This window comes from Cotesia typhae, unplaced genomic scaffold, assembly GCF_013202065.1.
Source record: "Cotesia typhae breed Kobodo isofemale line unplaced genomic scaffold, CoteBio_Ctyphae contig_4, whole genome shotgun sequence".
NCBI lineage: Eukaryota > Metazoa > Arthropoda > Insecta > Hymenoptera > Braconidae > Cotesia > Cotesia typhae.
This window is the reverse complement of record NW_027423748.1, coordinates 8,896,973-8,924,720: the sequence shown is the minus strand read 5'-3', so window position 1 is coordinate 8,924,720 and position 27,748 is coordinate 8,896,973. Positions and strand designations below refer to the sequence as shown.

The following is a 27,748-nucleotide window of genomic DNA, read 5'->3' as shown; positions in this document are numbered from 1 at the left end:
CAATAAAAGCCCGGCTGAGGGTTATCTCACCGAGTTGATAGTCTAGTCGCGATATCTACGCGAAAGATCAACTTGCCGATTTGACGTAGATCGCGATAGTGAAAGTATGAGCTCGGTATCGTATCTAGGAGTTAAACGATCCTTGGTTAAGGATTGTGGACCGTGGAATTGATGGTTCAGGTAAACATCGATGAGATGTTGACAGTATCAAATCCGCAAGGGTATTCATTCCGTGTTTTATTATTATTGTTTTCTATTAAATTTTATTATTTTTAGATATGAAAGTAAAGTTACTTATGTTAGAATTTAGAAATTAATTTTTTTTTTTCAAATTGTTCATTTTTTTTATGGAGTAGAAATTTTATCCAAAAACATGAGAGCCAAAATTGTGTATCATAAATGCGCCGTAAAAACAAGTAGAATAAAAAAATTAAAAAATGTTAATTTTTCACCTAATTATAGCCCAAAATTAGGTTGACCCCACTTGTAAATAATTACCTTAATAATTAATTAATTAATCAATAAATAAAAAATAAAAGCCAATTATTTTGTTCCCGTAGTATAAAATAAAAAAAACTCCAAAACAATCAAGTTGAATAATTTGAATATTGTCATGTATTTAAATTAGATATATGTAAAGGTGAACGCACGGAGATGATATTGGCGGATAGACAATTGAGTGAATCAGTTCTGGCTCATGAAGTAATTTTATTATCGAATGAGTTATAAGAGCAAATGACGTAGATCGTCGAAGAGCGAATGGACGGAAAAAGATGGAGGACGGAGAGAGAAAAAGACGAAAAGGTGGAGAGTAATGAATATAAAGATAAGAATAGTTGTCATGATAGTTTAACAAAGAGTGTCTACATGTCGAGCATCCGAATCACGATGTAGTTTATATTACTTATACCAAAGACGTCTCCGCTCTCTGCCTTTTAAATAGTAATATATTTATTTATGTGTCCGCCATAAATATTTATTTTTAATTCCAAGATGGATTAAGATTAAATGATTAATTTCCATGTTTATTTTTATTTTACTATTTTTAAAGCTGATGTTAATTCGAGCTGTACCGAGCGCTTAGCACTTGATGGCTTCAAAGAAGTCGCGTTGGGTATTATATATTGTATATAATGTAGTCTGGATTTTTAACGTAGAAGTGTTGATAAAAAATTTTAAAACAAGAAGAAGAAGAAGAGGAAGAAGAGGAGAAGGAACTGCTAAACTCTAGTGAGTCTAATGAATTCAAATATTTTAATTACAAGAGTTTCATTCGGGTTCATTCATGCTATGTCGTCGTTAGAAGGTATAAAACGGACTGGTAATCAGCCGGCAAGATCTCGAAAGTAAAGGAGCGGCATGTCTATGTCTTTCGCCAGAAAACTAAACTCGAGCCAGTTGAGGGTTGCTGAGACATAAAAAAAAAAATTATGAGAATTTATATAAATAATATAATATTCAGATATAATAAAAAATACGAAGAAGCTAAAAAATATTAAGAAAGACGGAAACAAGTGGAGCGAGATGTAGATACACGGGGCGGACTCATCAGCTAGGTGTGTGAGGTGAGAGGTGACTGAAGAGTTGACGATACTCACAGCGAGGACTCTGAAGGATGAGGTCAAAATATTTAAAATGGAGGAGAATCACGTCCCGGAATGGAACCATTCCTCATCTGTGGTTTATTTCGTGAAACTCAAATGTTGTTGAACCAGCGTCTGGTTATGAGCCGAAATTAAGATAAAATTATGGATAAACATACGCAGGCTTGTGTAAATTTTTTTAAAAATAAAAATGGGCCTTTTTGAGCCGGTTGTAAGCTTGTATGTTTGTGTTATTATATTATATGGCATGATGACGGCTTAGTTTGTTACCAAGATACGGGGAAGGGGCTTGTACTGCAGACTACGGTAGCCACGGACTATTCAAATGTCGCGAAATGAATTAAAAGTGCGGTAATATAACTTGGGTGCATTGAACGGACGAATGGGTAGCATCATTCTGGTTGCTTTATAGAACAGGTTGCGTTTGGACAATTGTTTGATGAGAGATTTAAAAGATTCAAGGAGGAATTTTTAATTTTTTCTGGAGAATTTTAGTCTAAAATTTTTTTAGTTAAATTATACGCTGAAAAAAAATTAATTTTAATGATAATTATTTTAACGATTTTCTGAATTGGTATTTTATTAAAAATATAAATAAATTCTTGAAAAATATTTTTAAAAATTGAACTTAAATTTTTTTGCAATTTCTACATGTAGAATTTCTTTTCTAACTTAATTATTGCTACAATTTGTCACAAAATTAAAAAAAATTCTCAAATTTCTCTCAACTTCAGAATCATAGTTATCATAATGCACTTTATTGTCTTGAATGCACCTGGAGAATAAAAATTAAATTAGTCATGTAGAAGCAGTAGCATTATTATTACCGCTATTTACATTCTACTCTTCCCGGAATTAAAATATCTGTTTTTTTCCAATAATAACAATCATAATGCTAGGTAAAAATTTTCATAGGTTATATTAGTACTTTTATTTACATGTCGGTTATGGTCCATTTGCTCGGTAACAATTTTCCAGTATTAGTGCAAGTAATTCCAGGGAAAATAATAGTCAAAAATGCCCCACTGACTACTTTCGTTTGGAGAACGGGGAGTAGGATAGAGATGAGAAAAGGACCAGCTCGAGGAAATAAGGATTAAATTATGGAGCCAAGTAGAGCGAGAATGCGATGCGAGGAAAGTTCCTGCATGGTTATACTACGTGAGATTATTTTGCTCTGGAACACAACAACAACAACAACAACAACAACAACAATGATAATAATAATAATAATAATAATGAGAGGTAGCACGTGAGGCAGATAAAATTTGTTAAAGTAACCTAATTATCGCCGAGGGCAGGACTTGACAGTTATTGCTATTGCTAAAAGTATGAACATATATGTTTGTGTTATTATATTATATATTATTCAGTTACTCTTTTGGTTGCCTGAAATTCTCTTCTCGTTCTTACTTGGAAGTTGGAAGCCTGGTTCTACAAGTAAAGAAACATTGCAGAAGAAGAAGAAGGAAGAGAAGAAGGAGCTCGCCTTATTTTTTCTCTGTGAGGTCGTTTTCCTGGAAGAATTTCGATAAGAGTGTGCGCCGCGAGACAAGGATTTTTCTGGTGGTTTGAGTGCTGGGAATATGAGATACGCCGGCTAGGTAAATATGTTGGATTGAGTAGAGAGGTGTACCTCATCGTTAGTACGACACTTGAGAGCTTTACTTTTTCAAATCTCGTATTTTAAGTTTTATTTTTCTGGTGGGTTGCTTTTTTCTTCGTGCAGAGATATCCCGGAAAAAGTTCCACGCAAGAACTTGTTCAGATGATGACGAGGCCGACGAATTGAAATTTATAAAGTTTTATCTGTTTTTTCTTTTTTTATTATTTTTTTTTGAGACTTTTCTGTTGGAATAGAAATCCTTAACTTTTCTGAAGAAATTCAAGTTTTAGGCTAAAATTGATTATTATTATTTTTTTATTATGTTTATGATAATTCAAATATAAATTTTGTTCGAAAATTCAGAAGGAAGGAAAATTTATTTTGATAGTTTGTAATGTTATTTTTTATTCACGCATTTTACAAAGAAGAATTATGTACGAAAAAAATTTTTTTTACGAAATTAAACTAATTGAATTTATTTTTATAGGCAGAACTTTCTGAATCCTAAGTAAGTTGTACAGTTTGCTTCACAACAGTCACTGTGGTAGTCGCACTATTTTCAAATATGAAAAAAAAATTTAATTGATTTTATTATTTATCAATAATAATTCACATTTATTATAAAATATAATTTTTTAACATTATAATTTTTAATACTTACATCTGCCATATATCTTCCGCACCCTTGAACGGTGACTTGCATCAGCGACATAAGAACTAGAATTGTTATGTATCCAAATAGTAATTTCAACATTTTTTTTTAAATAATTTTTTCCACTTAAATTACCCTAAATTGAAAAAAAAAATTAAAAAATTTGATTATTAACTTTAGCTACAATTAAAAATAATCACTCACCAATTTTTAACAATGATTTATATTGACTTTGAAGAAATTATAAAGATAATCCACAAAATTTTAATCTGCTTGCAATAATTTTAATTTAAAAAAATATAATTAAACACATACTATAAATTTATTATCGATATTCATAAAATGAACGTACAAGTTCTTGGTTACAACTGAGTTCTTGGTTACAAACTATCCTTCAAAAATTCATGGGAAGGGGTCGAAGATAACTAACCACCATAACACATTTTCGAGCCCTCACCAACTTTATAAATAAACAATACTTATTGTCAACACAAACATTTAAGTATTTCGACAAACATCTGCAGTCTCACACTTGAATATGTTTTTAAAATTATAAAACGTCCTTAAAAATAACAAGACCCTTTTTTTCGAATGAAGAGGGATTAAAACTAACATCACAGATGTATAGTCTATTTTATCTTATGTTTACTCTTACTTTCACAAAGAGACAGGATTTTTCTTGCAGTCAGAGTCGGAAAAATGGATTTTTCTATAAACTAGTAAGATTTTGAGACGTTGAACCAAATTTTAGTAAAGATTATTTTATTTTAAAGTCTTGTTGATATATCCTAACGTAAAAAATAAAATAATTAATTATTAATATTAAAATAATTAATTAAATAAAATTATTACTTAAAAATTATTAAAATTAACTTTTGCAAGGCAATATAATTTTTTTTATTTTTATTTAATTGAAAAAAAAATTAAAAATTAACTTTGTAGAGTTTTTTTAAAAATAATTATATAAATTAAATTTTTCTCTGGAAGAAATTAATAAATTAAAAATAATCCACTCTAAAAAATTTTTACAGTTAAAAATTGGAAAAATAAATGTTCGAGTTTAAAAAATTTAAATCAACTGACATTTATTTATCAGAATAAAAAAGTGACTTTTTATCAGCTTAGGTATTATAAAAAAAATATTAAAGGTGATTGATATTCTCGATAAAAAATACGAGAGTGGTATTTACAAAAATAAAATAAAATTAATTTAGTAAAACGAAAACATGATAGATTTAGTAGAATCCATTGTCGAGAGGATATAAAGTACGTGAAGACGACGATCGGAATAGGAAAAGTTGTGGTTGCTGCGCGACAGGAATAAAATGTTGAGGCGCCTGAGGGCGCTCCATTTTAGAATTTTCGGTTCATTAATCTTCGACGCTATAGTGAGACTCTCGTCTGTCATTCTCTCCCGCTTTGCCCCTTTTATTTTCCTTCCAATGTATGCGATATACCTGGATCTAAGATTCGCGACTTACGATCCACATACTCGAGTGAGGGTGAGCAGGAACCTCATACCTACATTATACCCATTCCCTCTCAGTCCTCTCTAAACCCGACGACCATTGTTCTAATTCAAATGCGCCTGATTAAATCTAATTTGAGGAGTAAACAACACGTATATCTACTAAATATATTTTATACGCATCGTAATCGTGGTATCGATTGGTATTCGCGTCCCACCCGAGTATCCAGTCACCCACCATCTCGTCTACGATCACACACATTGCGCAACAATATACAAATGTAAATACCGCTGATATTTTATCTCCGCATTCTTACTAACGTTTATTTTTTTATCGTTCATTCTATAACAACACAACGGGGTTAATAAAATATATTAACTGTAATTCGATGAATTAAATAAAATGTTATCAATGATTTTTTTAACCTTCAAATTCGATCAGTTGCTTGTTTATTATTTTTTTGTTTTAAGTTAAAGAATTCAATGTCTTCATAATTTTTTTTTAAATTTATTTTCCCCATAAAATTGGACAAAATATGATTGACATTTTTCATAATTTAATTGTTGATTTAAAACAAAAATTTTTTTACTGTTTATAAAAATAAACCTTCACCAAGTGTTAAAATGACGTATTGAGCACGAAAAGGCAACATATACTTACCTATACGAGTCCTCATCTATAAAAATTAGCATATATATTTACTTATTAGCGACAAGTGTACACATAACACTTGTGTCCGATAAATCAAGGGCATGTAATGTAAACGGCCTTATAGGGTAGGGTGAGTAGCGAGTCGGCGGATGGTAGGCACGTACCCGGAGGTGCAAACGGGGATGAAACGGAAACAAAAGACCGATTGGTATCTTTCGGATACGCGTCACGTTGTCCGGCTGTGGTCTGTACTCCTGCGATCCGAAACCTTCCCTTTATCTCCTTTATTATTCCCTCTGCTTAACTTTCTAGCCCTATTCCCTCTTAACAATTTAAATTCTCAACCTCCATACTGCATGTGTGTATTTATTTCAACTTACACTAGTCAATACTCTACAGTGAATAAGGAAGAATATCTGACAGATAAAATTTATATTAGTGTGTCAATTGATTAATTTTTTTTTTTTATTTCAAATAATCATAGTCAAAATTTTCTATTTAAGTATTAAAAAAATTTTTAAGTATTTTTTTTTTTTTTTAAAGAAGTGGACAATTTTGATTTGCGACTTTTAGAGAAAAAATTGATAAATGTCAATATTAAGAGCTCTTTTTTGACAGAATTTTAATTTTTGGCATTCTTTGACAAAATTTCATGATTATTTAAAAAAAAATTTTTTTTACACACCCTAATGTATATATATAATCAGTATAGGGACAAGCATTTATTTGTGTCGGTGTGTGTAACGATAACGCGCGTCGTCAGGCTGTCCAACCGGCCGGCAAACGAGAATTATCTTTGACGCTGATCACAAGGATAATTCCCGAAAGGAGGGTGCCATGTCGCATTCATTTGTACACCGTAGTCATCAATTATATCCGCGTGTTTGACTCATTAAGCAAAGCTTTACAAATCTCTCGTTTCTTACTTTTATTTATAATTTCAATTTAAATTAAATAAATTATTATTTATGTTTGTTTTGAATTTTAGAGCAGGAGCTCCTCCATCCTGTTATTTATTTATTAACGCCAAGTCGACAATCAATGGCCCGTATAATTTGAATAACTTTACTCCTACTTGTATCCTAAATTTGGCAAGTGGGTGTTATCAAGGTATAAGCGCGAACGGATAAATAAAAAGTGTAAGTACCTATAGCCGGTATGGGAGAAGTGGAAGATTCGATCGGGGATACGGCAATCTCTCGGCAAGTCAAGTCAGGAGCCACAGGTTTATGGGCCATTGTTTTACTCTTAACTTTGTATTGTACAAGTCCAATAACAACTTCCAGTTATTTTCCTCGGCTTGATTTCAAGTTTAAGCGAATTTTATCGACGCTTGTCTTCGGATACCTATGCTTTTAGGTATACTCGGTACGAACGTTGTTTTAAATAAATTATAAGAGATTTTAATCGCTAGTCGTTTGTGGTATGGTCTATGCAAGAGAAAGTTTTTCATTTTTTGGCCTTGATTATCGATTATCGATTGTAATTTATCGTGTAATTATGAGTTTCTATTTTAATCATCAATCTGTTTATTTATTGAGTTACGTAAAATGTTATAGACATTTTAATAATAGAGAAATTTATGTAGAGATTTTATGATATTTTGAATTTTTTAGTTGATTATTATAAAGAAAATTTTAAATAAATTACTGTGGAAGAAAATTTATTTAATTTTTATCTAAGAAAATATTAAATAAATTTTTTAAAGCGTGGCTAGAATTTTTTATTAGAATTGACTTTTTTAAAATATAAAAAAACAATTAATCAGTATTATACATTGAATAAAAAAATACTTATTATTTAATAAAAAATTTTTTTGGTCTGATAAAAAAATCATTCTGAAGAATTTTTGTCGAAATTTGTTGTTTTGAATTTTAAAAAATTTACCAAGAAATATTGATCAAAATTTTTTAATTATAATAATTTATCTTCCAATAATTACAAACTTTGTTAATATTAATGACAGTAGATAAGCAGTATCTAACAGCAATTAGGGAAGGAATGCCTAAGCAAAGTATTTAATTAAATATAAAACTTCCTCTTGATTCCTCAAAGATTTTCCACACAACTGCTTGTTAATTTATTTTTTAAAAATTAAATTCCGACTTTTAAAGATGCAAGTTAAGACAGTTCTTATCTCAGTAATAACCAGACCAGTAACAACTGGTTACCAGGCAGTAGAATCACTCTACTCACGTAAAGTGTGTGTATAAATATAAAAAATATAAATATATACATAAATAAATAAATATGAGAATGTGTAATATACATTGTGCATGTGTGTACATAAGTAGCTTGTATCGATCGCAACCAGTTTAAAGCTGCGTTGTTATTGTGTGACTATCGCATACGAGAGCCGAGAATGCCGAGAGTTTTTGAAATTCCTCTATAATTTTGGGGGTCGTGGAATTCCGAAAAAAAAAAAAATATAAATAAATAAATAAGAGGCATGAGACGGTTATTTGAATGCAATTGGTAGTTGGTTTGTCACCGTAGCTCAGGTTAGGAGCTAATTGTCCGGAAGCCCGCACTTGTAGAAATAATTCTGAACGGAAGAGTCACGACATTTGGACGGCGAGCGTTTTTCCTTGGAATAAAATTTATGGAGCTATTGCGAACTTTGCTCGTTTATATATTATATATACTTATACTTATACACTGAGGTGGAATAGTTGTAGTCTGTAAGTCTATCGCAGCGAGGCTTCTTAATGCTCGAGCTAGCTCGCTCTGGCTCTGTACACGTGTATCGATTTCGAAAACCGATTTTATTTCTGCTCAATTTAATTATTGAGTTATTACCGCTGTTACCGTACATAATAAATGTTTATAATCGAACGGTTAAACTTAAGTGAACATTTATTATAAGCGGAGAGTAAATGTGAGAGAAGGAAACTTATTTTTTGTTTCATAGGAATTCAGCGGTTGCCTTTGATAAATTTTTGTTAATGTTTGTAGAAAATAATTATTTTTCTTGATAAAAAAAATTTTATTGAAACTAGTTAACATTTAAGTATTTTTTAAACTCCCAATTACGGCTCCAAAATTATTTTAAAAAAATTACTTCAACAGTTTTCAAATAATTCTACATGTTACATACTTTTAAAAATTTTTTTCATGTAAAATTTAGTCCTTATTATTAAATTTCTCAATTAACTCTATCCCAACTCCGCACTAACAATTTACAAATATAATTTCCAGAAACCGGTAAATTAACGTTGGCATTTGGAACATGAGTAAAGGACCTTCCACGAAGCGAGAAGCGATCTTTATTGGTCCTGTTTAAAGCAGCCCACGCATGCCAGCGAGCGATATCTCACCGTGTCTAGTATAGTGTTTCTACATGCGGACAGCCGTAAGAGAGATTAGATCAAGGTAACTACCACACGAGATTCTCATATTACAAAAAAAAATCTAAATTTACTTTTATTGTTGCTCCGTTCCGTGCCTTAACTATTTTTTCTCATCATTTTTTTTTACCTCTACACTACTCACACTCGATCGAACCCGGCTTCTGTTTTACTCCTTCAGCAAACACGAAGTGCTTATTAATCCCAGCCATCAAAATTTGACCCTCTTTGAAGCAGAAATTTTGTGCTCGACTTTTTATTCTACAACCCACCCATCAGGAGGACATTTGCAAAATAGTCTTCTCTTCTCTCGGATATCACTATCAGTATTACGATTATTACGCGATTATCATTACGGGTCGACAGATATGCCGGAGCTTGCAGCTACGTCTAATGTGACTGGAGATTCGCGAGTAAAAACGAGAGAGAGAGAGAGAGAGAGAGAGAGAGAGAGAGAGGGATTATTTTTTTGGACAGAAGCAAGGAAGAGTAGACAGGAGGAAAAATAAAAAGACTTTGCGATCTTGAAGCTCGAGTTCTCTTTAGACTATTTTAACGTTCCTTTTTTTGTTCTGTTTTTTATTTTGACTCTAGTAATGCACGGTATCCAGCTACTCAGAGCTACTCGCGTATTCGAAATGAAGCCGTCCCGGCCATTACGAGGAGGACGGTTCGCCCGGTGCGCCTTATCTCGTAATCTTAATTTCTCGAGATTCCCCGGCTAGGCAGAAATATAATGTTACGGGCATGCTCCACCGAGTGTGACTCGATTGCAAACGTCGAAGAAACTCCAACATTTTACTTTTCGCTTCTTGCTCTAGCACACCAAAACTTAACTTGGAAAATACAAATTGCTAACCAAAAAAATAACTACCGAGAAATAAAAATGTAATCGAGGGATTGCACTTGGAATATCACAGTCAAATTATTTTATTATCTAGCGAGGTCACGTTTTCAGTTTCTAGGAGTCTTAATTTTGTTTTTTTAAATAGAAACATGGGGTCTAGATTTTATAGGATTAAATGGGTTAATAATAATATTGCAAAGTTAATTTATTTACAAAAAGTTTAATATATCAATTTTTAATTAAAAAATACCGAAAAAATAATAAATTAAATTTTAAGTAAACTTATCAATACAATTTTTAATCAAAAAAAATTTTACTATTTAAAATTTTGAAAATCAGTTTTTGAACTCCCGTAAATTTACTGTAATTATTTTACCACCATAATCAAATAATAATATTGCTCTAAAATATATCAATCGTGTCTTCTATCCCGTAAAACATGCTCGGTTACGATTCACGACATTTCAATATAATACCCACTAGCAAAATAGTTCGGCTAGCCTCCAGCTGTGTCCCAAAAAGATCAGAGTTCTGGTAGCCTGAACACTGATGATCATGACTGTCGAATAATTCGAGGAGCCTTAGAACCAGAGGCTGCTCCCGGGCTCGAGCTATTTAATTCCCGTTTCCCGGAATGAATCCCCGCTATGCAGAGCCGTGGATACATTGTCGGGTTCTAATAGATGATTTGAATTTTTAAATATATTCTATTGAATAGAATTTCGGCGTATTTTTAAGGCGCCGGCCTTTGTGTTTCGTGTCCGATTATTTAATATCGGCTATCGAGGATTGGACTTATTCGCGTGCTCCGGCCTTTGTCTTAGGGCTCAACTGGACATTTAACATTTCGGTGATACTTTTGGTCTCTTTGGTCATCTCCGAGTTATTATTTAGTCCGAGTCGAGCTCGGTACCCAAGTAAAAGTTCCAGAGGCGAGAGGGAAAGAGTGAAGGCGAAGGAGAATATAATAAGAAGCAAAATAAAAAAAGGACTTGCCATTCCGGTAGGATGAGTAGAATCATTTTGAAATATTTGTCGCCGTGCATAAATTGTAAGGCGGCGGTCGCGCATACTTAAATATGTTCCTTCCTATTATACATTATATTACTTATTTATTTTTTTTGTCATTTGAGGAACGCTCGCTCCTTTTGGGCCTCAGGACTAGACTGCTGGTATGTATACGCTCAGTTGTATGTATTCATGTATGATACTTACCTCTAGTGCAATTTTTTTTTTAATTTTGAATCTGGCCCGGTTCTAAAGCAACTCCTTTATCGCTTTGTTTAGTCGCTTTTTAGCAGTGGAGTACTTTTATTTTCCACCGACCTCCCTCTTATTCTTTTCGGGTCCCGACCTCCATTGTCTTGCGAGCACTAATAAACTATCCGACATGCCCACCCCTGTGAGCAACGAGTAGATGTGTATCCATTGTTGTTATACTGCGTCCCAATACTAATGTACGAGGATCTACCGGCATTTCGGTCCTCGATGCACCCCCACGGTGCGTTATGGAATTTAAACTTTAATCTTTGCGTTTCGTTTTAATTCTTCGGGACCCTCTTTTGTTGGGAAAATATAAATATTGGGTGCCTGAGTTGGGACAAGTGTAAGATAAAAAATTTTAATATTTGGCTTGAGTTGTTAAAGATTTTTGTTGAGAATTTTTAATTATTTTTTTGATAAAATTTGGGATATTAGATTAAATTTCCAATTTTTTTTTTTATCAGGTGTTTATAAATTTATCAAGATTTTCAAGTCAAATTTGGGTTTAAAATTTTCTATGTTAAAAAAAAAAAATAATTTTAAAATTTTAGTTAATCATTAATTATTAAAAAAAAATTAATTTAGTTTTTTATTAAAAAATTATAAAAAATTTATTAAATTTAATTTAATACAACATTACATAAGAAATTAAAAAATAAAATAACAGCGTCGATATGTGTAAATACATCGACAGCCAACGAAGGGAGAATTGAATCGTGAATTTGACCGTTCCGTCCGCAGTTTCGCAATGGCGATTAATCACCCGAAATCGTGAATTACCTATTGCAAAACGGAGCCGGTTGGCCGGCGCTGTTCCCTAAATCGTGAATTTCAAGCGATTCCGGTGTCGAGTCGATCCCCGCGGGGAAGACTGAGGAACCCGATCCAGAGTACCCTCTACAATCTACACTCTAGTCTGCAGTATATACCAGATTTGCTCTCGATTCGAACTTAATTTCCATTCGGGCGCGGCGATATTAAAGCGTGGCGGTGTGACGTCATATGTATGCTAATACCGAGCGCCCGCAACCACTGTCGGTATGCTTGTGTCCTTTCTACACCAATAGCTCGCTGTTATATGTTACATATCACACATGTACCATCACATATGTAGCGATAGTGATAGCAATAGTAGTAGTGATCATCTTGATACAGGGTTCACTTCCGTTGTAACTTCTATCTGTTATATCTATCTATACTATCCGAGTTTACATATGTGTATTATATGTGGATCATATGTAGATAAATATATAGATATCTTACGCATGCGCCTGTGAATACTTGTACATTTTATATTAATATAATTTCGTGAAATTTTTTTTTTTGATAATGGATTACTATATTTACACTTGAATCAAGTAAATAATTTTGAAAAACTTCTTCTTGATTTGAGTAAAAAAATTGTTAAACTAAAAAATTTTTGTTAGGCCATATAAAAATTTTTTTTAACGGGGATGTATTTATATTTATTTTTTATTAGGTATGTAGATATGTATATGTGAATTATTGTTACTGTAGTTTAATCACACATGACACATCACACATATACATACTTGATGTGAATAATATTGAAATTTTTGTACATGACCAATGACCAGTGCGTTATGTATTATACCATCGCTTGTATGTACATTTGTAATTTCAATATGTATACTGATGGAGATTTTGATCCCCGCGTATATAATATGTATAATAGTGGTGTTAAATGTTCACTTATTCTGCGATAATACTTGCCGGATTTCCGCGATAGAGAGAGAGGGTTAGAGATATAAATACATAGGTGGAAATGAATTGATACAAACTCGCGACAGCATGGTTCCATTGCGGGTGATTGTCCTGTATGTTCACCATGTATGTGCAATGGTATGATTTCGGGATTTATGAAATGAATTATTGTACTATACTATCACACTACGGGTTGAATATTTTGGTGGGTGGTGGACGGTCGATGTGTGTTTTGGATCTTGGATGTATATTTATGGGGACGGATGCTTGGAAGTGGTTTGAGGGATTGATTTATTCAAATGCCGAGATTAGAGTTATATGGATAAGGAATAAAACTTTAGTGTTGACTTTCAAATTTAGAGCTACCTGTTTGTCCACGTCTAGAGGAAATATTCCGTCCCGTTATTTTCCATTGTTAAATCCTTGTTTTGAATTACTTGACGTATGTGTTTTGTACGTGACGCCAAAAGTGGACTTGTCCTCGGGAATTTAGAGCTAGAACACTGATGGCTAATAAATTCCTTGGTGATATGGAAATTTAGATGTTTATTTTTTTTAATATTTTTATTTGATACAAGTATTACATAAGAAGATTTTTTTTTCTTTAAATAAATGGCAAATTAAAATTTTGATACTTTACGTATAATTAAATAAATTATTTAAAAGTTTTTAATCATTAAAGTTTTTTTTTTAATATTTGATTTCACGGGAAATTTACAATAATAATCAAGAAAATTTGTAGAAATATTTTTGGTGTAGTTTAAGGAAAAAAAATGTGATTTTTCTAAAAAATTTTAAATATTATTTTTTTGGATAAAAAAATTGTAAATTTTGATCTTAAAAAATTATCAACAAATTTTGTTATTTTAAATTTTGAGTCACAAAAAAAAAATATTATTTATATTTAACACGTGTTGTGAAAAAGTAATAATAATAATAGCGATTTTGAATAGCGGTTGTAGTAGTCCGAGAAAATGTAACAAATTGAAAGAAATGAATTTTATTTCCAATCTCCATGAGCTGGTCGTGAGGATTGGATGAACCAAAGGTAAAAGGATGACAACCCAAGACTACTTGAACGTTAGTTGAGTGAAGGAGTGTACGTTTGTGGAGAGGGGAAGCTGGTCACTGGTCACTGCTCACTGGAGACGGATGATCCTGGGTGTATATAGGAATAGAACGTGATTTGCGGTTTCAGAACTCTCGTCTCGGATTTGAATTTATCTTGTCCCGGCTACAGTTACAGAGAAGACCCGGTCTCGGCTCTAGCGGACAACCTCCCCTTATCCCTAGGTCAGCTAAGGTGAGGTGTGAGGATACCTACCACCCGTCCAGTGTAGTCGAGATCTTGTCTAGTTGGACTGGAAGCTACCCCGAGCGGCTTCTCCTCGCTCTTGTCCTTATCCGTGTCCTTCTTGGCCTTACATGCCGAGCACCAAAGGCCGATTCATGAGGGTGAGAGGCGGGGATTACTGTTGAGAGGGCGAGTGCAGAGATAGAGGCGACCGAAGACCCAGGACCGAGGAAATTCAACTTGAGGATCAAAATGAGCTGGATAGTAAAGAAGGAGAGTATGCAGATGATCTTCCGCCCGGTCCTCCCAATCTCTTCTTCTTGCTTCGGCTTCAGCTTTGAGATACTGCGTTATCGATCTCGCGGCCGCGACCTAACGGGTCGTTACGGCCACCTTCGTCCCCGGGTAGTTTCGGACAAATGCTCGCCAAAGAGAACTTCGGAGCTGAATGCCAGGACACTTGAGTTCATCGAAGTTTTTATCCTGGAAAGCGATAAAAATATCAACTAGAATATTTCACAGTAATAAAAAAATTATTTTATTTAAAAAAAAAAATCAAGGAAAAAAATTTTTGAATTTTTGAATTTAAGTAAATTTTACTTGATTTAAAAATTTTGTTTTTATTTAAAATAAAACAATTCTTCAAGTTGATTTTTTTTGCTTCTGGACTTTTATTCATAATTGGAGTTAATTTTTTTTAAATGAATTTAATTTACTGTTAGGTTGACAAAAAATAAATTTAATTGAAGAGGAAATTTAATTAAAACTTTATGTTTTTAATTTAAGCTTAAAGCTTAAAGTTCTTAATTAAAAATTAAGCTAGGAAATTTTTTTGGCTTCAAAATTTTTTCTTACTTGATTTAGGATTAAAAAAATTCTTCAAAATAATTTTGATTAAATTTTTAATCAAGAAATTCATTTTTGTAATTAACATTTTAATCATCAAACTAAATAAAATCCCAAAAAAGCGCCAAGACTCTACTAATGAAAAAAAAAAAAGCCCTCAATTACGAAATTAACATTGTAATTTTTGGTACAATTTTTTCTCGTGTTATATTACTTGATACATGAATACACTCGGCTGTAAGGTCGTTGGAAAAGCCAATTAAACTTGATTCATAGTCGACTAATTATCTTTACTAAAATCCCCTTCCACGAGGTCTGACAACCCTCGGTGTATACGGCGTATCACGCGTCATTCGTCCAATCGCAACCCAGCGGTAGGTCGTTAGCCGTTTGTTTCGGAATAATGGCGTAACTCGGTCTGCTCTCTCCCGGTTATTCTACTACAACAACTACACAACTACAAGTACAACTGCCACTACTACAACTTCTGCTTCTGCTATTATTATACAAGTACAACAACAACAACCACGAGGACAGAATATAATTTACTGTGTACACGAGTTAACATAGATGTGTGTGGTTTGTACGAGCCTGACTACCATTACTGCTTAATGACGCGAATTACTTAACGAGCCACTCCCCCCGCTTAATTTCAATTCGCTGCGAATTGGCTCCACGTATTTATAACCATACATTATTATTGCTCTTTGTCTCCTTTTTTTATAATTATTTATTTATATTCCGGATCCTCGTTATTTATTATTCAAAGTTTAATTAAGAGTTATACTTTATACATTATACATTGCACATTCTACATTTCACATTGTACATTCCGAATCCTCATTTTACTTTGTGTAATAATAAGATTGAGAGTATAGTTTAACTATTTTATTTTATCTTTTTTTATATTTATTTTTATTCAAACTTGCAATGAATTTATTCAACTAAAGTTAACATTCCAATGTTCCTTTTTTACCGTGTAATTAAATAATAAAATTACTACTTTGAAATTAAATATTAAAAGCAGAAAAATTGAATTTTTAATAAATTATTTATTTATTTTTTTTTTTTTTTTAGTAATTAAATTTTTTTATCTCTGAAATTTTCCGCTATTATTGTATAAAAAAATTTTAAAAATTTACCAATTTTTGACCTCAAAATTTATTTACAAAAATTTTGAAATTAAAAAAATTCAACGTTGATCGTTTTTATTTTTATTGACAAAATTTTTTGTGATTTCAATTTTTTTTTTTGAGTTATTTAAGAAAAACTTGAAAAAGCAACTAATTAATTTCTTAAGAAAAAAATAAAATACAATGTATATTATTCTCGAGACTAATTCAAATAAAATATTTATATTTAGAAAGAATTAAAGTCTCTTTAACTATTATAAATACAAATAAAAATATGAATATAAATGAAGAGATGTGAATAGTGAATTGCGAGGGAGCAGGCGTTGGCATTAAATCGCCGATGAATCTTGGGACCTTTTCTATGCGGGAGCTCCCACGATGATCCGTTGGGTCGGCAAAGTGTCGAAAGGGTTGCTTGCTCTTACCGCCGACATCACTTGACAGGATCATCATAACGTTAGTACGGCAATTAAGAGCTTATAAATGGGGATGTAAAGGAAAGCAGCCCGTAGGCATTTTTGGGGAGCGTTACATGTGTATACATTAAATAAATGAGAATGAGCGCACAATGGGCTCTCGGCCGGATAGGAGGTGTCCCAGAACTCAAGAGAGAAAGAGAGAGGAAAGAGGAACTAGACGAGCAAGGGTCCTTGATTCAAACTCCGTGATCTTGTGCGTTATCGAATGGGAACTGACGCGTCTAAAAGGGGTTGATGTGTATCGGAGATAGCAGTGTGTTACTCTGCTGAGTTGGTTGGTTAACAATGCTAATAATATCCGAACTAGTCAACTCAACGAGCAAGGGTTATGCAGAATACCCAACGAGCCACCCCCAACTTCCTCACTCCCTCGGTCTACTTTTGATACTGCTATATAATATCGAAACTACTAATACTGCATCAACTGAACAGAGTCCAAATCGCTTTGTCTTGTCGGCAGTCAAAGGCTTCTCTTCATGTACGCTTGCTTCCGTTACGATTTCATCAACGCGGTGACTTTATGAGCAGTAGTACAGCTCGAGAGAGCTCAGACGCAGAACCGAGATCAAGAGACGAGTCAGGATGGGGATTGTATTGTCTAAAGTATAAGTTACTCGTTATAGTTGCAGAATAATATTATTATTATTTGATTTGAGAAATTTTTGTCCTTAAAAATTTTATTTTTGGATCAAAATTCAAAATTTATTAATTCACATTTTTTTTCTTGTATCAAATTTGCCATTTTTTCATAAAAAAGGTTTTTTTTTTCAATCCACTATTTTTAAATAAATATTATTATTGGTTGAAGTCTATTGTACATTGAAAAAAAAAAATTAACTTGATTTAAGAAAAAAAACTCTTGAACAAAAAAAATCTTTCTAAGAATTTCTTTACTTCAAATCAAGCATAAAAGTTCTTTGTTAAAGTAAATTTGACTTGGTTCAAAAAAAATTTCCGCTTGATTTAAAATAAATTTTTTTCAATGTTAACTATAAACAATTTTAGTAATTTCTAAAAAATGTTCTAACATATTAGAACATGGGCAGCAATATAATATAGAAAAAGGTCAAAATAAATGTATACATATTTACATGAGGGCATATTCCCTCATTTGATTATTGTTGATCTCGGCGCTGTTGCCCACGTAATGCCGGGTTATTTTTCAAGTGGAATAAAAAAGGTAGATAGTTAGGTAGCAAAAAATTTAGGCTGCAGCTTACAACTTACAAGATTGGACTAAAATGACGAGGGTGGATTCAAGCAATTTGCTTGCCCAGAACCCATGTGTCGGCGTGTAGTACATACACACTGTAACAAAATACAGAGAACACACTGGGAAAGGATACAGGAGGAGAGGACATTGCCAGAATGACGAGTCTCGGGTTGACATTTCATTCCCAGTGAATTCCCGCACTATGCATACTAACTAGGACTCCGCCGACGAATGTAGTAGCTCTACGGTGGGTTCCTTGTTGGGTTTATCCTTATACAGACGAGGGTGAGTGCCAGCTAGTCCTCTACAACTACAACTACAACTACAAATACACCTACAACTACGATTTCAAGTAAAAGCTCTAGGTGGGCGACGGGCGAGGTGGGACTAAGAAAAAGAATCCTGTAATGGGGACGAGGAAATTTTCTGAGACTGCGTCTTGAGGAGAGGGGCTGGTCTGTGCTTAACTGGACACAACCCCTTATGTGTCCCTAAGCAGCTCAACCGGGAGGGAGCTCAAGAAAAATAAGTGAGTGGCGCGCGCTGGTCAGACTCTATACTTTGGGGATGGATATAGAACGTAGGAGCTAAGTTGCCCAATTCGCCGACAGATGCAGCGACCTGTTCTCAAATGGTTATCTACAAGATCACTTAAATGTTTTTGAGTCGTGTCATTTGAGTAATATTGTCTGTTATGGATTTTTTTTGGTTTATTACAATGTCAAAAATAAAAAATTTTGATCAAAATTTATTGACATTGACATGAACGTTTTTGGCTCAATTTCTTACAAAATATAAAACAAAATTTTGATTGACAATGTTTTCAAAATTTAAAGAAAACTTTTTTGTTATTAATGATAAATAATACAGGATTTAATTTTTTTCAAAAAAATAAAACAAAATTTTTAAAATGTCAAAAAAGCTTTTCTGATCTAAATTAATAGATATTTGGTCAATATATTTAAAAATTTGTATTATCTATCGTTAATTTAGAAAAAAAAAAAAAGAGATTTTTTATTTTGCTCTAAATTTTATATCAAATTAATATTTTCTTTAATACATAACAAGAAAAAATTTTTTCCTAAAGACATTATCAACTACGTGTCGACAATTTTCCAGCATTTCACAATTTTCCTTAAATATTCCATCCAATAGGATACTAATATGACAACGCCAACCACGACAAAGGCAAAGAGGAAATAAGACGACAGATGATTTTATTTATCAAGACATTTTTCAAGGAATTCGCGTGAGATTAACAATTGAATCGTACATACACACATTTTCGATAGTTCGATCAGTAAGAGTTAGAGTTAGAGCTATAGATGAGCATGAAATTTATACATATAAACACATTGAAAACAATACATGAATAAATAAATAAATAGTTTTATGGGCTCGGCAAAATATCCGAATGTGCGCACGAGATCATGCTCTATTTAGGAAAATAACCAGACACGATTCTTGGACAATTACTCCAGCGAAAAGAGGGTGGAGTGAAACGACAATAACTGACGACAGTGAAACGATGACACAGTGTACTACCATCAAGCAGAAGAATAAGGAAAAGGATACAAGAGGTACATAATAAATATTAAAATAAGATAAATAAAAGGGCCTGAATAGGGAAGAGATGTAGAAAAAAAGTGGGCGGTGGTGGGTAGGTGGGGCGGTGGGACACACGTAAGAGGGATACGTAAAACCGGTAACGGTGGCAGTCACGAAATAAAACTCAGCCCGTTTGGAGGTACCGACTAGTGTAGCTTCTATTTTTAAACGGTTTCCTATTACCCATGGCAACTATCTCCCACGCGAAATCTAACCATTATTTTGGTCTAGCCTTGTTTTATTCACCCCTCGCCACTTCACCTTTCTGCCGTTATATCTATGATACTATAACTATTGCTATTGCTATTACTATTACTATCACTGAAACTATTACTGCATGGCCGGTTGACGGAAAGAAAAGGAACTCTCGCACTCATCCACCTTCTGCCTCCTCGAGTCGGGATTTTTATTTGGTTTTATTCCGGTGTAATTGTTGGGGCCAGTCACCACTATCGCTACTACCTGCGCCTCGGGTCTAACCATCCACTTGCCGAATGTTTCTCAGCCACGCGACCTCCTTTATGGGATAAAGGATACCTCGGCGGCTCTTCCTACTCCTACGCTCGCTGTTCTTTGTCTGCTTTCCTCGCGCTTGGAGAGGCTTGTGCTCGAGTTTTTTAATTTATATCAATTGAAAGAGGAATTATTATTTGTTGAAATTTTGAGAGGAAATTCAAGGTTGATTTTTTAAGAATTTTTTTAGCTTGATTTAAAATTACCAAACGCTTTTAAATTATGTTTTTGGTCAAAGAATTTTTTCAAATTAATTTTTTGACAGTAAAAAAATTTATATTTATAGATACAGATACTTTCAGTGAAAATTTAATGTATAAAAAAATTTTTATATGAATCATATCGACGGTCTAATTAGAAATTGGTCTAACTCCTTATTTATAAGACAATTATTGCTAATTAGAACGTCGATATAATTTATTAAAAACTAAAAAAAAAATTACATTGAAGCATTTGATTGTCTTGAATCAAGCAAAAATATTTTTGATTAACTTGAGTATACCCTGAAAATTAATAATTAAATTCCTAAAAACAATTTAAAATAAAAACTTCTAGTTAGTTGTTATGCAAATGAAAAGTAACAGTAATATACATCGTGAGTTATGTCCCATCAGTTAGTTGGTTTAATTTACTAAACTTCTCTTCGACTTATATTATCTCGAAAAGCCGTTTAATTTACCGACGACTGGGTTATATAGCTCAGTAGCTAGTATAGCCGGGCTGGATAGGAGTTTGAGTTTGAGTTGGAGTTGGAGTTGGAGTTGGAGTACCAGTAGCAATATATAAATGAGTCTTTCGTCTTCTCACGTTACTTGAATATAATCGTATACGATGAGTAGAGGGTGGGTATGAAACTAGAGAGGGTCGTTAAAAGAGACAGCCTCTGAACGAGAGAGAAAGAGAGCCAACAGTGGCCGTAACATAGAGCAGTATAGTCGAGCAGAGTGAATGTAAATTTGTAGCTCTACTCGCAATTTCCCCTAGAGTTTGAAATGGCTGTACCGCGTTACGCCGTTGGTCTGCTGCTGTTGCTGTTGTTGTTGCTCCTCTATAGAGAAAAGTGTGTACGGTCTCGCAGACTCGGAACTGGAGTAGTCATGAGGATCGGTCACGGGGTCTGTTGTAGACTGAGGGTTACGGGGAATGGGACGAGTTTAATTATCGGGTTAAACGTAGCGAGCGTTGATTCTGATGAGAGTTCCGGATTCAAATGTGTCGGTCCCCAGCCCACTCGGGCGTTTCGCTACGTGACTGTCACCGCGACGGGCTAGTTAACTAACTAACAGTACGGACAGTTAGCGAGTACGCCAGAAAAGAGAGAGAGAGAGAGAGAGAGAGAGAAAGCTTTAGAGTTTGGAGAGTTCGAACCAGAAGCAGAAGCTCCACCCGGACCGAACCGGTGCTGCGATTCGTGGGGGAGATACGGCACGTACCTATATAAGCCCCCGATGACATTGTTCGCACTCGGATTCATATTCAAATTGGCCCAGCGCCGACGGATTGCGATTATTGCGATTATTATTGCCGCACCGTTTCGCCCCGAATTCTGCCGAGGGAGGACGGAGAGAGGATAAGGGAGCTTGCTGGGTTTTGGGCAACTCATCGGGTTGTTAGCTGAGTTGTATGAGGATTGTAATAATTTTAAACAATTCGCTAGGATAAGAGAGTTATGTGTCGTCCTTAGACTTTGCTGAATTAATAGCGATATATTTTTAGAATTTTAAGAGGTTTAAAAAATTAAGGAAAAAAATTTTTTTGACACTTTTTGAATTTTTTATATTTTATTTAAAATTAAAATTTTTTAATCAATTTTTTTTTGCTAAGAATATGATTAATAATCTTTTTTTATCTATTGGTGCAGAAAATTTTTTTTCACAATTTTTGACTCGATATTTTATCTAAAGGACAAATATTGTGATTTGTATAAAATCCGAAGAATAATTACCAATGGTCTAACTATTTGAACACTTGCCCTGACAACAAATAGCCTAAAAACTAGCCAGTGTCAATCGATCCGAGAACACAAATAGAGTATCAACTCCTCGTTCCCTCGGGGGTAGGCCGCCCAAAACCGATAAGAATCTCAGCCTTGAGGAATGTAATAACGTTGTAGATACTTACCCGGTTCTACTACTGGGGACCAGGATGAATAACAATCCCGAAACAGGGGTTGGGAGTCGCTCTGTCGGACTAGAAATAAGGCGCGAATAAGCGGCGATGAAAAATACCGGGGGAGACGGATTAATGTACCGAGAATCGTGGCAATTAAAAATCCAATTAAAGAAAACGCCGGGCTCGAGCAGGCGCGAGATTTAAATGAGGAGCTTGCTCGAATCAAAATCATTTCCGCCCGATAAAGCGGCCGTTCATTTGTTAACGGTCGTGTTGAGGATTTCCGTTATTTTTCTTCTACTTTAATTTCCCTCCCCTCTTTTTCATCTTCTTAGCTTTCGCGACGTTAATTCCCGCGACGTTACGTTTTATCGCTCGTCATTTTTTTAAGTGCAAATGAGTTCGTCCGTCTTTAACGTTCTCCTCTCTACTCATTTACCGTCACCCCCTTCCGCTTGTCTTTCTGAAATTTCTTTTCTCGCCGTTGGACCGTCGGATCCTCCATTATTTCTTTAATTTAAAAACGGAACGATTTCCACGCAGGGTGACTTGCCGGATTAAAAACCCTGTCGTCCGGACGGCTAAGTCCCGTACTTTTACTTTACTTAGTTTTTTATTTTCATCTACTCTCCTCCCTCTTTTTTTTTTATTTTTTTCTCTATTCTTCATTTACCTTCTCTGTTTTCCTTCCCCGTGGTCTTCACGAGGAGCTTTTTTATTCTACTAGTTGTCTACTATATACCTAAGCGTCGTCAGCGTTTCTCTTGCTCCCTCAGAGCGAGTGTACTGCCGGTACAAAGTCTACGGTATAAAAGCAAAGTCTTTGTGGTTGGAGAGCGCGACACTTAAAAAATTACAGTTTAATTCATTGCCGCGGTTGGCTTCTCAAACTCTCAACTCTCTACTCTCTACTCATTTCGCCCGTCCTGGTGCCCGGTCGTTGCTAAAACGAATTTATTTTTTTCATCATTTTGCCGAACTTTTTTTTTTCCTTAATACTCTCTCATTTATAAATTCAGCCTTGAGAGAATTGCCAAGAAAAGAAATAAGAGCTCCCTTTATTTTATTTTAGATTTTTTATTTTTGCCGGACTATATATGTAGTCTATACAGTCTACACAGCCAGTCGGACTTATCCTCGGCGTATAAAGCGGATACATAATGACGGGCTCGGGCATTAGCTAGTAATTACCAAAACAACGCGCTCACCAACCAGCTAAGCGGATATGTTTCATTCTATACCATCATTAAACAGTATAATTGCTTATGTCCTGTCAGCTAAAGTCTTTTCTTTATTCCGAAAGGCCCAAGAGTCCTAGCCTCGGTGATATGATAGCGATACGGTAATCTCTATTCATTTAATGGCGAGGTCTTGTTCTTGGTATTTTTATTTTTTTTATTTTATTGAAGCTGTCAAAAATTATGAGCTTTGATACAAAAAGTTATTAATTTAAGAAAAATATTTTCTTCGAAATTTTGCTTCTTTTTTTTCTTTAATCAAGAAATTTATTCATTTAATTATTAATAAAAGATAATTTTTTTTTAATTAAATAAAAATATTTACCAATTGAAGGTAAACATTTCTGAAGTCAAGAAGTTAAAATTCAAGCCAAGCAACCGCTTGCTTTTAAAGCAATTTTATGAGATCAATATTATTTTCAATTTTTACAATCAATAAATTATTATTATCATTTTTGTAAGTAATTTTATGGTAGTTTGTCTAGTAAATAAAATTTTCTTCACTTTGACGGTACATCAGAAGGAAAGTAGAGATGCTCAAAAAATATTTTAGTAACATTATAAATTTCAAATGGTTCGTTAGACTTTAAGCGAACGGGAATGAAAAGAAAAAGGGATAGTGTAGATATAGGGGTAGGGATGAGGATGAAGAGTATGTATATCTATCTATGAGGGGGGCTATGGATTAGGTCAATTGAAAATAATGCCTTGAAATTGAATTTGAGTCCACAAACGTATCCCAAAGAACGGTTGATTAAAATCATTCAAGAGACTGCTTTTCGACTGGTTTTATTTACATCCGGCGTGTGATAGCGAGAAAGAGCAGAGACTACTTATATAATACTATCCCGCCGACTGGCGGGTTGATTTGATTCTCGTGTTACAATCGTCGAAACGTAAGAATGGATGCGGGTCTAATCGGTTCCGATCGTCCTCGATGATAATGCCGAGACGAGGAAGAAAGACAAAGACTCAAATAAAACTAACACGAATACACTTGAGGAAGAGGAAAAAGCCTCCAAGAAAAAACGAATCTACCAACTGAGGAATGAGAATTTTTATAAAATGAAAAGTTAAGGGATTGAGATAAAGTCAGAATCAAAAAGAACGCGCTAAGCAAATGAGGACCAATAAGCAATTTTATTCAGCCACAGAAGCCTCTTTTGAAGCTTGTTTGCTCATTTTATTCGCTGTCAAAAATTTGCTATGTAAGTCTACATTAATAATCAACTATTTACGTCTCAAAAATAATAAGTATCTTCTATTTTATTTTTAAAATAAATTTTAGATCATTTTTATTTTAATAAATTGAGAAAATTAGACAAATTTTTCCTCCAAAAAATTTTTTTTAATAATTTTAATTTGAATTTTTTGAAAATTTTCTTTATTAAAATTTATTAAGTAAAAAAAAAATAAAACTACTTTTTATTTAAATATTTTTCTCATTTTATTTTAATAAAAATCAAATATTTAACAATAATTCCATTAATTCACGCTGCATAAAATTACTTTGAATAAAAATAAATGAAATTAAATATGCAAAACCTTGAAAAAAAAAAATGTTTCAATTAAATTAAATCGGTACTCAACTCAACACGTGCCTTATCTCAAAAAACGAGATCAATCTTATCGAAAACTAAGTACATGCAATGGCATACTACTCTAAGCATGTCAATCCCAACATTTAACAGTGCATACTCATTGAAAATAGTTTGAAGGTCCACATAGAAGCGAGTGAAGCTGCGGTGGGACGTTCGTTATTAGAAATTCTTGCAACCCCTTGGCTCTGTACTCTTTCAACGGAGTGGTAGCTCACAGGGATTTCTCTTGGAGCAGAACGAGTGGTCGGCGCCCAATCGGGTGTAAAAGTTCCTTTGAGGTGGTCCCCCGCCCAAGATATTGGCTTGTTTAATTTCGCACCGACCACTTCCTTTATTGTTTCACAACCGAACGTTTCAATTTAAATCTCTGGCCTACAGCCTGGTCCAACTTGCTCCGTATGATCGATGGAAGACCGCTTCACATTATTTAATACACCGTTTTTAGTTGACGTTAACTGCTGGAGGATGAGTCAGATAACAATCGCTACACGGGTTCACTAGAGGTTACAGACGGAATTAGGCGCCGATCCGTTATTAATTAGATTCTGTGGATTCCTATTTTGTATCGGGCTCGTTTCAATCCGAGCAAAGCAAATAAAGACGAGGATAAAGATGAAATGAGATGAGATCGATCTCAAATTTAGACTCGAGGTTTCGGGAATTCCTCGACCTCTTCCTCTGCTTTGCTCGCTCGACCGTTCAGTAGGAACTTGTTTAAATTAATTGCCCACCGCTGGCTCTTTTGTGAAAGTTATATTTTATTTTGATAAATTATTGCCGTTCAAATTAAATTAGTTACTAATTTTTAGAATAATTCTTATTAAAAAATTATGTAATACACGGAAAAATAAAAATAAAAATTTTTACTATTTGATAATAATTTATTATGTCTCACCTTGAGCAAAAACTTTAAGCACATTAAAGTAAAAATATTTAATTAAAAGCACACGTATTGATTTACTTTTAAAAAAAATTCACTTTGCATACTGCTCAAGCATGAATCTCGAACCGATTGCGGACCCTCTTCAGTCTCAATACTGTCTCTGCAGTTGTCTTTGAGAGGATTTAAATTTTTCTTATTTTCCTCGCGGAAAAAAATTCGTGGGGCTCTTTCGCGAGCGTTTGTACACAAAAGAATGAAATAAAATAGAACGGGGGAGCGCGTAAGTGTGAAAGAATTGGGAAAGAAAAATGGTGCGTGAAGAAAAAGACTCGATGCCGAGGAAATAAGACCAGTGGAAAAACACGCCGCAGAATAAGGGAAAAAAAATTAGAGTGTGTATAATAAATATAATATATATTTTATATAAGTGAAAAATACCATTTCATATAATATTATATTATATGATGCGGATCGTTAATGAACCGAGACGATTTCTTAAAGGATGATCGTTTATAAATTTATATTACTATAATACTTGTAGTTATTAAACTGTACTTTTATTGGTGTCAGTAATGAGTCAGTTTATTTTTATAATTTATTATTATTATTAAATTAATTAAAAAAATTAAACTCATAGATTTTTTTAAATTCATTTAAATTATTGTTGGTATAATTTGAGCGCTTAAGTCTTAAATCTTGCGGATAACATCTAGTTTTATTCCAGATTAAAAATTAAAAAAATTACGTGTGCATATCAAGCTATATTAGAAAATTTTTTTACAGGTAGTTAATAAAATTATGTCGATTGAAAATAAATGATGCTTGAAAAAATGTACTACCGATCTGAGCCAATCATATTTATGTTCTAAGTAAAGTAAAGTTATAAAATACCATAACATAACATAACAAGCGTAGTATCATCTTATTACATATCTGTACAAGCATTAAAGCATTCATTATCTAAAAAGTAAGATAGTTATTATTGTTGTTTTTACAGCAAGTATATCTATGTGTTTGTATGTATGAATGTTCATGTATAAAAAACTCTGTACAATGTATCGTGCAGATTTATCTCTTTGATAAGGATAATTTTTGCAGTTACATTTTACTTCATCGACGTTATCATAAAATACATTTATTTGAGGGAATAAAGGGAATAACCTTATCGGCATTGCACATCCGGGCTGTACACGCCCGAAGAAATGTCGTGCTGGTTGCAATATCGAGGCCGCCAGGTTGGATTAAGGTCGGCGCGTATAATAAATAAAATATAATAAAAATAATAGTGGCAATTTTGCTTAAGCGAATCTTCGCTCCTCGTTATCGAGGTCCTCCCGACTTACTTCAGTCTCGGCAGTCGTGGTTCCAGGAAACGAGGCATTATAGCGAACACATGTATGTCCTGGCAATCTGTGGGATGCGAGGGAGGTAATGCAATCTGGGTACTTTAATACTTAATGCTTAATAGTTTTCAATGCATACATCATCCTCAACTGCTGTTGGCTTGACGCTCTCATCATGTTATAGACTGTAAGTTATTCTCGATTAAATGATACCTGAAGGGTTTATGACGCTTATGTCTCGAATTTGTGATTGTAAATCTTTTGGTTCAAGATTGATATTGCTTTAAAGTAATCAGGTTACTTTGATGAGGTTTAGGTGTT

General features: G+C 33.6%; 1 long non-coding RNA gene across 1 annotated transcript in view; it reads left to right on the top strand.

Moving 5' to 3' along the window:
• Positions 1 to 27,748, top strand: part of LOC141526909 (uncharacterized) — a 56,940-nt gene that overhangs the window by 5,459 nt on the left and 23,733 nt on the right. The window contains exon 2 of the long non-coding RNA XR_012479100.1: positions 9,181 to 9,354. This is a non-coding gene — a long non-coding RNA (uncharacterized LOC141526909). The remainder of the gene's footprint in view (positions 1 to 9,180; positions 9,355 to 27,748) is intronic.